Here is a 16116-nt window from a genome sequence, read left to right on the forward strand (position 1 = left end):
TGTAGAAAATTTTAAGATTAATAATAAAGTTTTCAAAGTTGTATACCATAAACGTTGTTAGGTTGTGTAATGGGCTCACTCTCGATGTCACATCACTCACTCAGGTGTGGAACACCGATTGTGGCAGTTCAAGAGCATGGGGCAGGTTGTGTGTAAAAATCAATAAAACTCCACCATAAAACTCAACCAACCACATCCACACACGTTATGCTCAGGTTTCTATTATTAATTTTGCTTCTAGTAGAAGTACCGAGTGTGATAGCCTTGGATAAAAGGAAATATTTACACAACAAAATAACCATGCGTTGATGATAAGAACAGTAACTTGATAACGTGGTAGGTATGATCAACATACGTCTTGGTGTGTGACAAATGTTGCTGTGGATGTAAAATGGTTACTTATATAACAACCACTCTCATAACTCTCTTTCTGTATAAAAAAAAATTAATCATGGAGTTAAGTAAACTCTCATTTTCACCAACCGTAACATCCATTCTTGTTGTTTTTGTAATAGCTTCCCTACTGCAGATCTTGAGGAGCTTAAAGAAGGTAAACAACCGAGCCGCACCTCAAGCAAAGGGTGGATGGCCTATAATCGGACACTTGCGCCTTCTAGGCGGATCTCGACTACCTCAACATGTTTTAGGTGACATGGCAGATGAATACGGCCCTATCTTTACCATCAAGCTCGGTGTTCACAATGTTTTGGTTGTGAGTAGTGGGGAGGTAGCTAAAGAGTGCTTCACCACAAACGACAGGGTCTTCGCAAGTCGACCCAAATCAAAGGCAGCAGAGATCATGGGCTATAACTATGCCTTGTTTGGGCTTGCACCATATGGGGATTACTGGCGAAAAGTTTGCAAGATTATTATGCTCGAGATTCTCTCTCAAAAACGAGTTGAGATGCTCGAACATGTTAGAGTTTCAGAAGTTAGAGCATCCGTGAAGGATATCTATGATGCGCGGCAAATAAACAGGGAAAATGTAGGTTTAGATAATATGGTAAAGGTGGATATGAAACAATGGTTTGGGAACTTGGTGTTCAATGTTATAGTTAGGATTATTTCAGGGAAGATGTTTCAGGTCATTGATGAAGGAGTTCGGTTTAAAAATGCGGTGAGGAGATTCGTGGAGTTGTTAGGCGTGTTTGTGGTGTCGGATTTCATTCCATTTACATGTGGTTTAGACCTGGGAGGATATGAGAAAGAAATGAAGGTGACAAGTAAAGAAATGGACAACATCCTTGATGGATGGTTAAAGAAGCGAAAGAGTGAGGAACAAGGGGATCAAGTCTTCATGGATGTGCTAATTTCTGTTCTTCAAGATGCATCTAAAGAGGATTTCGCAAGTTATGACCATGATACAATTATCAAAGCCACGTATCTGGTAATCTCAGTTAACTTTCATCAATTAATATATATATATATATATATTATCTACTAATTTTTCCACCTATTTCACCCATTATCTCAAGTGAAGCTAGAACTCATAAATATTTAGTTGTAGAGTATATACACATTTACCAATAGATCAAGCTAGTGGATTTAATGCATATATAATTACAACTCTCTAGGGAAGGCTCTAGCAAAGAATAAAATAAATTATTTAATTCTTTAATATAAAAATTTCACAGAGGAAATTATTTTTCTTTTTCAATTTAAAAAACTTATAAGATAAAGAAACAGTTAGAAATATATGTTATTCTATCACCTGAATTAAAAAATAACTAATGGGATACCCCGCGCTTTGCGGCAGGTAAATTGTAAGTACCGGTTCGTTTCGTATCGCAAAAAAGAGAGAAAACCCGAATTACAAATAGGTAGATCTTCAGTTAGTTCATAATACATATAAGAAGAGAAAGTGCGATAACTTAACTTTTCGAATCATTGCATTTCATATTATTTGCAAATATAATATCAATTGATATTCCAATTCAAACATCAAATATTTATGACTGAAGCTCTCTTAACATGTTGCCAAATCTTCAGCTGTCTAATGAAAGCAAGTATCTAAAAAGCCGACTTATAATAAGATGAAAAAGAAAATGTATAAAATACTAAAAGATAGCAGAATGTGCAGCGACAATCAAATTTTTAATAATTTTCTGAATGTAATAGTAGACCCTTTTCTAGTTGAAGACCTTGCATAAGCTCACAAACTAAAATGATATGACACGATCAAATAAGCTTAAGGGATTGTCTCAATTATCTTGAACTATAACAATTTGTAATATGATATTTATAGCTATTGCACCCATAACTAAATCCATGCTTTGTTTTTTCAACAAATTCAAGCAGGAAGGTAAATTAAAACAATAACTAAATCCCATGACTTAACTAGATTGTAATGCACTTGCAATCAGTTTCCATGATTTCTCAGCTATTGCATAATTTCATAGATCTACTCCATATCAAATCCAATTCCACTTTGCCTTTTCAACATTTCAATTTGCATCCGGGTATGTGAAGAGGAGACATGAGCCTGCACCGATTAGGGTGGTAGAAACCCTTGCAATAGAGGGGAAGAGGAGTAGAGGCAAACCTAAACTGACTTGGAATGAGCAGGCATGATTTGATAGAATTAAACCTCTTGAGGACATGGTCCATGATAGGAGTTCGTGGAGACGTAAAATTAAGGTTAAAGATTTTTAGGAGGGTATTTTGTGGTCATAGCTTTGTCTAGGGGCCTAGATCTTAATAAAGCATAGTTACTGCATGCTTTATTGCTCATCTCGTTTCATCGTTTCATGTATATATTACTTGACCCTTTCTATTTTTCTTCGAATATTGGCAGCTTCAGACATTATATATATATATATATATATATATATATATATATATATATATATATAGTTTTTTTTTGCATTGTTTAGCGTTGAGTCGGGAATCTCTCTGGAAGCAGCATCTCTATCCTCAAGTATAGATGTAACGTTTTCCTACATCTCACCCTTCCCAGATCCTACTAGTAGCTTTGCTATGGGTATGATTTACTGGGTATGGTTGTTGTTGTGCTTGCATTGAGATATGACAAGCATTGAGATAGGACAAGATGCTTTAAGCTTTCTTTAGCAGAAACTAATATAATGAAAGAGATTTGAATATCGTTTTTTGTTCTAATTTATGAGTGATGTGCAATATGTATATTCTGATGTTACACATAAACTTGAATCGTTTGGATCGAGTGACTGTGCAAACCTCAGTTGTAATAAAGCAACCATGAGCCATGTTCCAAGTCATCATCAATTAGCAAAATAAAGATGACAACAATGAATATGAATCAGGTGTTGCATTAGCCGACTTACATAGATATGAAGAGCCCCTAAATAGAGAGTGCAAATTTCCTTCTCCCGGTTAATTTCTCAAATGCAAGAACATATACGAAATATCTAGGGGGCAGGTGAAACCAAAAAATTGACTTGTCACAAAAATAACCGACCAGTAAGCAAAATAACCGAAATAACCAAACCAACATAAAACCGACGGTTTGGTTTAATGTTTTCTCAAAAACCAAAATTGCTTGAAATGTAACAACCTTCAACATATTAAACTGACTCATTTGTCAAGTCAATGGTTTTCTCTTATGTAAGGTATATACCAGCTCTCAAATGCAGCTATGCTCATCAATCATCACTGAGTTACCAAGGCTAAGGAGGCTCAGATAAGTCGAAGAGCATCATCATAGCTAGCCTTCAACACACAAAACTTATTATCACCAGCATATGAGGGAAACCTCATCATCATAACCGATGTACTTTGTAATTCCGCAAGCGCCATAGACGGCCAGGGCCGCGGCAACGGACATCGCAACGCCTACTCACATCCTTATCATCATCAAGTCAAACCTAAAGGATCAAACTCAAAAACACATAAAAACAAAAGGTGCCACACATGCAATTCTGATGTTGCCATAGATGGTCGGAGCCGCCTGCGACGACAGAGAAACGACAAATTCTCTTCCGGTTAACAGCCAACCGACAACGAAGGATTGCCACACTGGAGCACTACCACCACCAGACGATCAACTCCTAGGGTTCATAGATCGAATCTGGCAACAATTCGCGGCAAGGTAGTGGTAACCGGCGTTATAAACCCTAGATTTAACAACCATTACTTCCCAACACTTGAGCACTGCCACCACCACACAATTGTTACCTATACTTCGTAAATCGAACCCGGTAGCAATCGGAAATGATAGAAGCAATCGGTGGAAAGGCATATTATGGTGATAATCTATGAAGACAATAACCGGATAGAAGAAAAGTTCGTAGAAATGTGTAGTAGTCAGAAGCACCGCCCAAAACAAACAAGGAAAACGCCATCATTGAGGCTTTAATGATTTGTACCACAAGCTTCAAAATATGTCGGAGTGGCACACTAAATAATTGAGTGGCCATAGACCTTTACAATTAATCTAACTATCTATATAATTGTATACCATAAAATCTTACATGTCGCTCTCAGATTGTTTCACTCATTTCACCAGATTGCTTGATTTCTAAATAGAGGCTTTTTATGCATTTGACCCGAATTCGCGTGTGTGGGTCTAACCCAACCCAACCCGGATAGTTTTTAAATGGGTTATAACATCTCATTTATTTGTGAAACTCTTTCATAATCAAAATTTAATATTCGCGGGTCATGGGTCTCACCAAACCCGGATAACCCTTAAACAGGTTATAACATCTCATTTATTGGTGAAATAACACCTTAATCATCAAAGAATAATTTCCATGAGTTATGCGTCTTACCAAACCCCAAGAGTCTGTTTGGTATGAGGTAATGGAATGGACGACGGAATGGAATGGACGTGGTAATGGAATGGACAAAGGAATGGAATAGGTTATTACCATTCCAATGAAATGTTTGGTTACCACATGAGAATGAAATGAATCATTACTTTGTACGGTTGGTAGGTAAGAAAAAAATTAAAATTAAAATGGTAGTGAGTGGTGTTGGTGGTGGTGGGAGCGGTGGCGGTAACGGTGGTGGTTGCGGTAACGGTGGTGTGGTTGGTAGCGGTGACGGTGGGCAGCGTGTGTGATGGTGGGGCGATGATTGATGGATGCGGCGAGCGGCCGGCACTGATGGCGATGGTTTGTGGAGGTGGGTGGTGGCGGCGGTGGACGTCGATGGTGGTGATTGGTGGCAGTGGCAGCGGTGGGCAGCGGTGACGGTGGGCGGCATGTGTGATGGTGGGGCGATATTTGATATATGCGACAGGCGGTTGGCGGTGCTGGGTGGCTGGCACCGATGGCGATGGTTGGTGGAGGTGGGTGGTGGCGGCGGTGGACGCCGATGGTGGTGATTGGTGGCAGTAGCGGCGGTGGGCAGCGGTGACGGTGGGGCGATAGTTGATATATGCGGCGGGTGGTTGGCGGTGCTGGGTGGCTGGCACCAATGGCAATGGTTGGTGGAGGTGGGTGGTGGCGGCGGTGGACGGCGATGGTGGTGGCTGGTGGCAGTGGCGGCGGTGGTTGGAGGTGGTTATGGGTGTCAATGTTGGGTGGTGGTGGTGTTGGGAGGGTGGTGGAGGTGATGTAGGGTGAAGGAGGGAATGGAATGAAAAAAAAACATGGGGTATAAATGGAATGAAATTGGGGTATTTTAGTGGGAATGGAATGGACTAGGTAATGGGCCATTCCATTCCCTTGGTCAACCAAACACACTATTTTTCATTCCCTCCCAATGAGTCATTCCATTTCGTCCTCCATTCCTGCATACCAAACGCTACCTAATAGTCCTCAAATGGGTTATAATATCTCATTTATTGGTAAAACACTTTCATCATCAAACCCTAATTTAATTTATCTTCTTTACATGTTCTTCGTTGCTGGTCTATCATCTCCATCGCCGGTTAACTTCCGATACCACCCACCATAGTCAAATACATCAACGTCCCATTTTCATTAGACAAATATTTGTGTTCATGTTGGTTCATTTAAAGAAAATCAACATGCTCGTGTTCGTTTATGTTTGTTCGTTAAATATCTAAAAAACCTACACATCTCAATTGAAAAAAGCCAAACGCTAAAAAATATAATAACAAACTAACATATATGTATTAAATTAAAACAAGACTACATTAAAAAAATAAAATAAATCATCATAAAATAGCAAAACGATTAAAAACAAAAACTTAAATAACCCCCCGTAACACGAGAGGATCAAACTAGTTTATAATATGTATAAACTTGCTCCATACATTCTCTCAAGCCACCAGATTGTATTATTTGTAAATGAAGGTTTCCCATGCATTTGACCCGAATTCACGGGTATGGGTCTTACCAAACCTAGATAGTCCTTAAACGGGTTATAACATCTCATTAAATTAAAAATTAATCCCACCAAATATTTGATATAAAATTTCTATAAACTAGGGATATACTAAAAAATAATATCTGTTTTTTATAAATATATATTATTTATAATTAAAAAACAATTTTTTAGTAAAAAAATAAGCGAGTCTTGGGTCTTATCAAATCTATATAGCTTTTAAACTGGGTTACAACATCTTATTTATTTGTGAAACTCTTTCACTAAAAATCCTAAATATATTATTAACTTCCTTACAATAAATAAAATTAAAGTCCTAAAAAATATATATAAATTAAGAAACGAATAATATAAAACAACCCCGTAATACGAGGGATAAAAGCTAGTGTGTGTGTATATATGATCAAGTTATTCTACTAATGGAAACAAATATGAGAAGGATTTGTAACCACATAAATATATAAAAAATAATAAAAATTATAACTCAAAATTTAATAAAAAAACTAAAAACACAAAAATGTTTTTCTTAAAAAAAATAAATAGAAAATAAAAAAACTACAATGGTGAGTGAAAAAAACCATTGTGTCATTTTATTTATCATTGTGTTTTGTGCTTATTTTCGTTATTGATTGTGTTTTTTTTTTTGACATTATGTCTTTTTTCTTTATATTTTGTTATATTACTTAACATTGTGTATATTTTGTTCGGCATTGTGTTATATTTTGCGATCTATTGTGGTTTTTAGTTATAATTGTGTTTGTTGTTCATTTTCGTCATTGTGTCTTTGATCTCGACATTGTGTCTTTTCTTCATTTTTTTATTTTATTTTAATGAGAATGATGGCGTAAACATTTTTAGTTTTCTAATTTTTTTCGTTTTTTAATTATATTTTGAGTTATGATTTTTTATTACTTTTTTGAATTTATTTTTAAGGGTTTTTTGTGTGGTCACAAATCCTTCTCACACTTCTCGTTTTTGTCTATCTTTGTACTTTACCCTATATATATATAATATATGAGTAAATTTCGTTATTTATAAAACTAAGGTTTTACGCGGCGTGTTACGCTAGGCAGGTTGGTAAAACCCAAGTGTTGTCGGTCCCGAGCGTTGAGGCGATTAGTTGACACGAATTTTCGGTGTCGTGTGTTATGATATTTTAACTAAAAACCAAAACTAAAACAAAAAATATATAAAAATTTGAGTGGACCAATGGGTGGCGCCGGTCGGTAAAACCCGGGTGTTGGGAAGACCCGAACGTTATTGATCCCCAAGAAATGAGACGGTGAGTTTACGCAAATTCAACCTGTACCGGAGCTAAAACAAAAAAAGCATTGTCATTCGGTTGGTTTTCATTAGGTGCGTTACGGTACCGGACTTAAAAGAAAATACAGCGAGTCTACGTGAATTCGATAGGTTTTCGTAACGTTCGTTAGGATACCGAAACTTTAAAAAAAATTGGTATTCGGTCAGCTTTCGTTACGATACTAGAGTGATAAAATGGATAATATAAAAATTGAGGTGCGCGAATGGTGTGGTGTATGTAGTAGGGGTGTTCTTCGGGTTATTTATTCGGGTCAGGTTATTCGGATTTGAGCTCAAAATAAATTGACCCAAGAACTGACCCAAATAAGTTCGGTTTGTTCGGGTTTCGGGTTAATTCGGGTCGGGTTTCGGGTTTAACAAATTAAAAAAATTTATCCACCTTTAACAATATAAAAAAACATATTCTAAGCCGTTATAAAACCGTAATATACAACCATATTCAATAATGAATTATAATATTTAGCAAAACCTGAAATTTATCATACAAGCATGCATTAGAAGGGATGGAGTGTTGTAGCATGTGGATCAATACTTGTGTAGATTGAAGAAACATGTCCAATATATGTTGGTTTAATACTATACTATTTAAGTTTTTGAATACATTTTTCAACATGCTTTATGGTAATTAATACATTAGGATCCAATGTGATAGATCCAAATATTAATTGGAGTATTGAGAACAACCGAACAAGAGTGCATATGGTCACTATGTTAATTACTTCAACGCTAAACTACCCTATAAAAATTAGGATACATACATCGATGTATCATACTTCGGGTTATTCGGGTCAACAATACCGACCCGAATATTTTATCTCGGGTTCGGGTTAGGAGTTTAATCGGTTCGGTTGAATTCGGATCGGGTTATTCGGGTCTCGATCTGCTTCTGTTCGGGTTCCTTATTCGGGTACGGATAAAAAACACACCCCTAGTATGTAGGTTAATTCTGGTGTTGTTAAAACTCAAGTGTTGTCGGTCCCAGACATTGAGGCAATGAGTCTAGGTGGAATCGGCTGGTTTCCATCACGTTTGTTACGGTATTGGAATTCAATCAAACAAAAACCACAAAAGAAATTGGCGTCTGGTCAGGTTCCGTTATTTCGTTATGATAAATACAAAATGCAATTGACAAGTATGGTGCTGTCAAGTGGCCGAATCAGGGCTTAGCGGCATCAAACTTTTCAATTGTCATATATAATAATAATAAATACAATTACACGTGTAAAAGTCAAATGTGGATTATACAAGTAACTTATACATGTGTATGCAAACTTTTAAAAGTTAGAGAAGATATATTAACGTATTAGATCAATGGTTATTATTTAAACAAGATGTATGTAAAAAGTAAGAGTGTGCAAGGATCGGGTTGGGACTAATACATAATCAAAAACAAAAACTTAATTATTCGGTATGTTTTTTTTTATTTCTAGTTTTCGGTTTAGTTTCAGTCCGGTCTTGATTTTTCGAATTTTTTCATTTAGGATTGAAATATTTTTTCTATAATTTTAAAACAAATATCAATTTTTTTAAATTAATTATTAGCAATTTTTAGAACAATTTATTATTTACAAATGCATTTCTCTTATTTATATTTATATTCACATATTTGGTTATAAATACTAATAAACTAATGATATTTGACATATATATAATATCCAAAAATTAATTTGCTCTGTATTTACCATGTTAGAGTACTCTTCGAATACAAAGAATATACCCAACTCCTCAGCCGGCCGCATAGGGTTCGCCTAGCGACTTTTGCTAACGTTGGTTTAAACTATTTGTTAAACTTTTATAAATTATTTAAATTCAAATAAAAAAAGAAATTCCATGCACTAGGTTTTGGTTTTTTCAGTTTTAGTTACATGCAAAATCGAAACCTAACAAAAAGTTTGGTTTTTATAATGTAGCAAAACGATCATTATTGTTTGGAATTTGGTTATTTTACTTGAGTTTTTGATGTTACGGATTGATATTTTGCTTTCATGTAAAAGAAGTATGAGCAATTAATTAAAATAACTTAAACGATTTAGGTTTTTATTATTATTAAAAAGAATTCACAATAAGATTTTAGGGTTTTTGAATAAACCTCACCCTAACTATTTGCTTTAGATAACCTTGTGTTGCTTATAAACAAATCCGACTACATACACAATTGTGCAGAATATAATAATTGCTGGCTTGGACACTACATCTGCGACTTTAACGTGGGCTTTATCCATGCTACTAAATAATCCAGAGGCATTAAAAATCGCTCAAGATGGAATTGATGAACAAGTTGGAAGAGACAGACCGGTTGAGGAGTCCGACATAAGAAACTTAGTTTACCTTGATGCCATTATCAAAGAAACATTGCGTTTGTATCCAGCTGTACCTCTCTCCATTCCTCATGAGTCCACGGAGGATTGCATTGTTAGTGGCTACAACATCCCGAAAGGCACGCGTTTATTAGTAAATCTTTGGAAAACCCATCGAGATCAAAGATATGGCCAGATCCTTATGAATTTAAGCCAGAAAGATTATTGATTGGTCAAAATGATATTGATCCAAAAGGAAAACATTTTGAACTACTTCCGTTCGGTGGTGGTAGAAGAATATGCCCTGGTGTTTTCTTTGCTTTAAACGTTTTGCCTTTAATATTAGCGAATGTGATTCAACAGTTTGTGATACACAAACCATCGAATGAACCAATTGATATGAGTGAAAGCTCAGGAATAACTACCAGCAAAACGATGCCATTGGAGATCTTTCTCGCCCCTCGTTCATCCCATGAAATGTATCATGATAGCTCTTGATTAGTATATACCAGGATTTAATTATTTAAAAACCCCACTCCAAACAACAATATCCCCAAGCTCTTGTAGTAATAAGCGTAAAAAGCGCAGTTTTAATGATATACTGAGTATGATGATGATGTTTATTCCTTTTGTTTGTACGTTGGGCTCCTTTCTCCTTGTGAGTTGTCCTTTTATTTTTCTTTCTAATATATTTCGCCTTTCAAAAAAAGTTGTATGTTTACAGTTTTACCTCTATAAACTTATTGTGTACCGGTGTATAGAAAGCTATGTAAGAACCTTATGTTGTATTTCACTCGTCTGTTATATCATGCTAGTTTACTTGGTTTCTTAACAACCATAAATATATAATCATTTTCATATTCTTTTTAATTCCTTTTTTCTATATAGAAAATAAAAGCATTTATATTTCTTTGAATTGATTTCTCCCAACACACCCATATAAACGCAATTCTCATTTCAAGTCTTAATAATGAACAAATTACTTATCACATCTGATAAAGAGGGATACGCCCTGCTTGCGGTGCGCACATATAATGTATATATGTGTGAACCCTTGGGTGGGCAAAAGTAAAATTGCACTAATTTTGACGTTATTTTACTAATCACGTGAAAATAACGTTAAAAGTGGCGGAAGGTTAATCAGGCATCATGTGGTGGAGTTGATAGCCGAAAGACAAGGGCACATGCACCAATCAGCCGGTGTCCCGATGATTGAGTGTTATGTGTCTTATGTCCAAGGCTTGATTCAAAACTACTATCGAGCCGGGGGTCTCACCGGAAGCAGCCTCTCTATCCCTATGGGATAGAGGTAAGGCTGTCTACATCTTACCCTCCTCAGACCCTAACCATAGCATTGCTATTGGTGGGATATACTGAGTACGATGATGATGATGATGATGATCTGATAAAGAGGGAAAAGATCTTTATGTACCATAAACCAAACATGTAGGACTTGGCTTCTATCTAAGCTTGGCATAATGAATGGATCAGGTAACATGTCGGAACATGATTAGGTCAAAACAGTGTGGTGGTCAAATTGTGTTCATGTCAAAACAGGTGGTTTTTTCAAAAAAAATAATTTAGCTCGAGTCAAAACATGTACTCATCAAATTATACTCCTCTTCAATTGAGTAGTCAAGACATGGTACCTGATCCGACTCATCTCTTTGGAAGTACGAATATAACAATTATAATCCAAAGATTTGAAGAAAATACTACACTTCAAATGTTTAATAAAAAACAACCTTTGATAACCTTACCTTGAACATGAAAGTGTATCGTTTTCCAAGCTTTCAAAAGTTTAAAACTTCACCCGAAACTAGGTACATTGCATCAAGATTCCAAGTTTAAGGAATAAAGGCATTAGAGATTGAACATAAATGGGCCAAACCCATTAGAGATTAAACATAAATGGGCATAACCTGTTAGGGATTGAACATAAGCGGATCAAAACACGTTAGCATTTGGGGATGTGGTGACAGGTATGGGGAGGTAATCCTGGTAAGTTTCTGAGAAAGCTTACAGACAAAAATATAGCCTTCATGCCACCAAGAATGCCGAGCCACTTGACCAAACAGACTTCTTAAAAGTGAGACAAAAAAGGCCAGCAAATCCAAGGCTCTAATTCAGTAATTGTTGACAAATGAACAAATTGTCTCGTGAATTAATTTGTCATCAGTGAGATTGATGTTGATGAATAAATAAGGTTTTGGTTTGTTGTATTGTTGGTTTTACCATTCTTACATCAAATGGATCTGATATATTTTGGGCCCTTGTTGATGTGGGCTGAATCATGTTGGTCTTTGATCCGTTTATCAGTAATCTTACCATTCTCTAATTAACAAGCCTTTAATCTCAAACTTGACCACAATCTTGACCTGACTTGTGGCTTTAGAGATGGGTAACTTTGGGTGATTGTTTTTCTACTTTTGGTGTTATCTGGGTAAGTCCGGACTACTGGCCTGAACACATATATTGGGTAAGATCATATATAAAGTAATTTTTCGTACAAAGTGTAGGAAATATTAATAATTAACTAGTAATCACATTAATTTAATCGTACAGACTGATGTGAATGTGATACTAATAGTAAGATTATAACTAATGAAAAGTTAAATATGGTTGAGATGAGCAAAAGATGAAATGTCGTTGTCTAGTTCAATCTTATCATTAAAATCATGTTGTAAGCAATAATTTAAACCTCGAATAAGTTTTGTATGCTATACTTTTTTAAAAGAAACTGTATTATTTATTGTTATAAGGATGCACCTCAGATGGCCTATTAAACCCTACTAATTTGTTAGGAAACTTCTTTTGTCTCATAAAATGTACTATCCATCAATTATAATTTTTTTTTGCTAAGGGTGTACATTCATAAGCATATGCATCCCTTCAATTAGTAGGGTGTTCCTCCACTATAGTACAAACAATTAAACGTAAAGGAAAAGTATATAATGTTAGTGGTTTTAGTGTAATTAAGGATTACCTTTTTAATCAAGTTAATTATAATATGAATCTAAATAAGTCGTGTGCGGGATGCATATTTATTTAATCTTATAATAATTTATAATCATATTGGTACTTAGGGGCTCCCCTAAGTCATGGGGGTCCCATCCCTTGGCGGGGGTCCGGGGGCAGCGCCCTTGGTGGCGGGTTGCAAGGGGCGGAAGCCCCTGGCAAGGTCCAAGGGGCAGCGCCCTTATTTTTTATGACATGTATTGTTATATTAAAAAACACATCATAAATTTAATTTTATTAAATTTCGTGTGTTTTATTATCACAAAATCCATGAGCGTATTTGATATTTTAAATTCAAAATTAAAATCATACGATAAAGATTCTGGTTCATAAAACCTCTCTCAATCTTCATACTGATTCTTGCACTCATTCTGAGTTTTATCCTGTCAAAACATTTGGGAACCAGCAAATAGTTTTGATCTGAAAGTGTTTCACGACCCTCATATTTTTCAAAGATATATGATTTGCAAAAAACCCCAACAATAGATCAAAACTATTTTATGTGAAGATGGCGAATGGACAATCGTTAAAGGAGATGACGAACAAGTTTGACAAATTGGAGAAGTTCGAAGGACAGGACTTTCGCATATGTAAAAAAAGATGCACTTCCTTTTGACTAGCATAAAAGTGGTGCACGTGTTGAGTACACCCATGCCGGTGGTTGAAGAAGAAGGACAACTACATCTGCTTCTGCCTAATTTTGAACGGTATGTGTGATACATTATTTGATTTGTACCAAAACATTGAAACCGCTAAGGAATTGTGGAATATACTTAAAGCCAAGTATATGGCAGAAGATTCTTCGAGTAAGAAATTTCTTGTGAGTAATTTTAACAATTACAAGATGGTTGAGTCCAGGTCTCTTGTGGAACAATATCATGAATTGTGTCGAATTTTAGGGATCTTTTCCTAATACAACATGAACATGGATGAATCCATTTCTTATTCATCAATCATTGACAAGTTACCCTCCTCATGGAAAGATTTCAAACACAACTGAAACACATGAAGGGTGAATTAAATTTGGTTGATCTTGGAAGTCACTTCAGAATTGAAGAGGGCTTGATAACATTTGAAACTATTGATGTCAATGATGTTAAAAAACAGGTTGGTCAATCTGTTAACATGGTTGAAGATGTTGGAACATCCAAGGGTAAGAATAAGTATAAAGGGAAACGTAAGTTTCAAGGAAACAACACGGGTCCAAACAAGAATGCAAAAGAGGGTTATTGGAAATGTGGCAAACCGGGTCACTTTAAGAGAGATTGTTGGGTTGAAAAAGTGAACAATAATGGTCTAAGGAACAAGCATGATGTGTCCAAGTGAGTCTAAGGACCAAGGAAAGCAATAAGGTCAGAATTTCATACACAATTTTAATTTGGTTAGGAATCATGTTTCACTAATTTCTGAAACATGTTCTGTGCAGGATGATGATGTTGATTGATGGGTTGATTCGGGTGCAACTATCCATGTATGAAAAAATTTTCAATGGTTTGAAGAAATTCAAGACGTTGAAGATGGATCTATTTAAAATATGGGGAAATTGCAACTGAACCGATTAAGGGACTAGACAAAGTCAACCTAGTTTTTACTTCTGGAAATTGTTTGTATTTAGACAATGTTTTATATGTTCCCGGGATTCGAAAGAATCTTTTGTCTGGTATTGTTTTAAATAATTGCGGTTATAAGAAACTGTATAAAAGTGACAAGTACATCTTATCAAGACATGATACTTTTGTGGTTTCGGTTATCTATGTAATGGTATGTTTAAGTTAAATGTTGATGTTTCATTTGTTAATCAATCTGTTTGCATGGCTTCTACTAGTTCTGATATTGTTGTAATTAAATTTGAAATGTGGCATGCTAGATTAGGACATCATCATTATAAAAGGTTGAAAGATATGTCTAAAATGAGTTTGATTCCGGCATTTGATTTAAATGTAATCTTGCAAGTTAACTATGATAACTAGAAAACCGTCTAAACATGTTGTTAAAAGAGAAATAAAGGTGCTTGAATTAACACATAGTGACTTATGTGATTATCATGCAACTACAACTTCAGAAAATAGAAAGTATATTTGTCACACCCTCAAAATCCACTAACGGAGTTTTACCGTCAGAGGGTGTGAACTAACAGGATCGGAATCATTAGTTATAATCAAACCATAAAAACGTTTAAATGAAAATAAGTGCGGAAGCGTAAAAACCAAAAGACAAAAGTTGCGTCACGCAGGACGACTTAAAACCCAAGTAATAATAGTTAAAAACATGTTTGCATATCAGAATGTTCAAAACCATGCATGATCCTATACCGCGCGCCCGCCTCGGCTACCTGAGAATAACATACTAAAAGTGTCAACACAAGGTTGGTGAGTTCACAAGTTTATATAAAATAAAGCGTTTAGCGTTTTGCGTTTAGCGTTTTGCGTTCAGCGTGTTGCGTTCAGCGTTTTGCGTTACCAGATAGTGTTAAATCAATTATATATCGATAGGTAGCTAGCCTATACAACAAGTATTACTAAGTGTTCGACACCGAAGCTGACTGTTTATCAAGTGCCTTGTCACCAGGTCATCCAGACCATGGTACGTGTTAGCCAAAATTACACCCGCTCGACCTCCAGTCGAGTTTAGCGTTGGGTGGGGTTTGTCAAACCCAGTAGTACTACTCAACAGTGACTCGCTATTATCCAAATATTAACCGGTTCGATGTGTAGGACTTCAATTGTTTCGTTTGCCACTTAGCCTTTACAAGTGATATATAATTTACTAACAAAATCTTAAATGCGTTTTCAGAGTATGTTATCTCCCCCAAGTGAAAAGCGTTTAAAACAGTTTAAAGGGGTAAGTGAAACTCACTGTTTGCGAAGAATTCCCAAAATAAATCACCAAGTGATGCGCGTCACAGAAAACTCTCTCTAGCGTTCTAAAACAACAAGGAGATTTTCTAAGTATCGGAACTAATATCGAGTCTCTAGACCCGGCACATAATTCCTAATCACAAGATACGTTTCGTGTTTGTTTGTGAATCGTGTGTGACTTAACGAGTACATTTGTGATACGATACGTGTGTGAGCAATTATTTACGTGTCATGTATTAATAATGTACATCACTAGCAATTACTCCCCGTAAGGGCAATTTGGTCACACATAACAATTAACTAGCAATTATTCCCCGCAAGGGCAATTTGGTCAAAACACGACAACT

The 16116-nt window shown here is 35.8% G+C and overlaps 1 pseudogene across 1 annotated transcript; it reads left to right on the forward strand.

Annotated features, from left to right (window-relative positions):
• The first annotated feature begins 421 nt into the window (after nt 1-421).
• Nucleotides 422-10464, forward strand: LOC143598929 (cytochrome P450 82A3-like; annotated as a pseudogene). The gene is made up of 2 exons (XR_013147215.1): nt 422-1387; nt 9760-10464. The product of XR_013147215.1 is annotated as a cytochrome P450 82A3-like (transcript).
• Nucleotides 10465-16116: the final 5652 nt, after the last annotated feature.

The sequence above is a fragment of the Bidens hawaiensis genome, unplaced genomic scaffold (assembly GCF_021521415.1).
Source record: "Bidens hawaiensis isolate Kalapana, Puna unplaced genomic scaffold, B.hawaiensis_p1.1 tig00051287_1, whole genome shotgun sequence".
NCBI lineage: Eukaryota > Viridiplantae > Streptophyta > Magnoliopsida > Asterales > Asteraceae > Bidens > Bidens hawaiensis.